Source organism: Rattus rattus, chromosome 3, assembly GCF_011064425.1.
Source record: "Rattus rattus isolate New Zealand chromosome 3, Rrattus_CSIRO_v1, whole genome shotgun sequence".
In the NCBI taxonomy this organism is placed as follows: Eukaryota; Metazoa; Chordata; class Mammalia; order Rodentia; family Muridae; genus Rattus; species Rattus rattus.
Window position 1 is genome coordinate 120947322 of NC_046156.1, and position 1500 is coordinate 120948821.

The 1500-nt window shown below is 41.9% G+C and overlaps 1 pseudogene; it reads left to right on the plus strand.

Annotated features, from left to right (window-relative positions):
* Nucleotides 1-691: 691 nt before the first annotated feature.
* LOC116895540 lies at nt 692-1230 on the plus strand (annotated as a pseudogene).
* The last annotated feature ends 270 nt before the right edge of the window (nt 1231-1500 follow it).

A 1500-nucleotide genomic window follows, 5' to 3' on the forward strand; every position in this document is an offset into this window, starting at 1 on the left:
TCATTGGTTTCTCCCTGAAGACCAGCCCAGGCTCTGCTGCAAGGTAAACATAGTACAAGGGTCCTTCAGCATTTCTGGACCATACAGGAAGCTTGTAATCAACATTACAAGGAATATGAAGCCCCAACCTGTATTGTTATGTCATGACAAAGATGGGTAAGACAACTTCTATTTGGAAAGATAGGGGAATTCAGCCAGGATCAGCTGATTCAGTGTCCTGAACATGTATGAGATGCTACCAGATTTGTAGTGTAAGTCATTCAGGCTGCAACTCCAGCACATACAATGTTAGTAATCTCCTAAAACACAGAGAGGAGCCAATCTGAAACAAGTTAAATCAGGGTCTTTATTCTATTCTAGCTAGCTCAGGCCCCTCCAACACACCACCTTTACTGGCACAGAATGATTAAATCTAATTTGATATCAGGGCCTACAGGAGGACTCCTTTTTAGATGTTAAAGGGTAACCTTGCCTATCCCTTGTTGATCTGCATTCATCAATACGGTGCCAGACTTTGACACACTTTTTGCCTTTTCCAGAATGCTGAAGTTTTCTCTTTGTATTGTTTCTAGGTTAAAAAAATGTTTCTAGCCATGCCTTGCCTATAATCCGTTTTCAAATGACCTTCCTTGCTACAAATAAAATACCTGCCATTATGTTCGAAGATCCTGGAAGCCAAGCTAGGGGGAAAATGAGGCCTTTAACTGAAGAAGTGGCCTGGGTACTGTTTGAGAAGATTGAGAAATACACTGGAGAGAATCTACAACTCCTAGTGGACAGACTGGATGGCACCACCTGTTTCTGGCTCCATACCAACTGAGTGTATTATGTGATTGTGTTGATGCCTAAGCTGGACGCCAACAACTCTGAATAAGCTAGTGTCCCTGGGGACGAGTTTTAGAAAGTTTACTAAAACCCACAAGTTCTGGTTGTATGTTACAATTCTGGATTACCTTGCACCTATGGCAAGTATAAAGTATGGATAAAGCCTGGAGCAGAGCAATCCTTCTTGTATGGCAACCATGTGTTGGAAACCAGTCAGGGTCAATTCAATGAATATCCATCTCAGTACCAGGGAGTAGTGGTTTACTCCATGGCAGATTTTCCTTTGGGTTTTAGGGTGGCAACAAATCTACCTAAGACTGCAGAAAAGTGCAACCCATGGTACTTGTCATGTTCCATCAAGCAGACATTGGAGAGTACATATGCAATGAAAAGACATTGACTTAGGATAGTCATCCCAAGAACATTTTGCTGTGTGTGAGGACTTAACTTTGTTTCCTGTGTGAGGGCCTTCCTATTAAATCAAGATAACACTGAGATATGCAGCTTGGATTCTTATCAACAGAAATGGCTCAAAAATAGGGTTTTTTTGACCTCTAGAGTCAAATGCAGGTAGATCACAAGGGTAGGGCAAGCTCAAGCTACTTGACAAGTTCAAGACTAACCCGGGCTACCTAGTGAGACTTGTCTCAAAAGACTAAAATAGACAAACCAGAA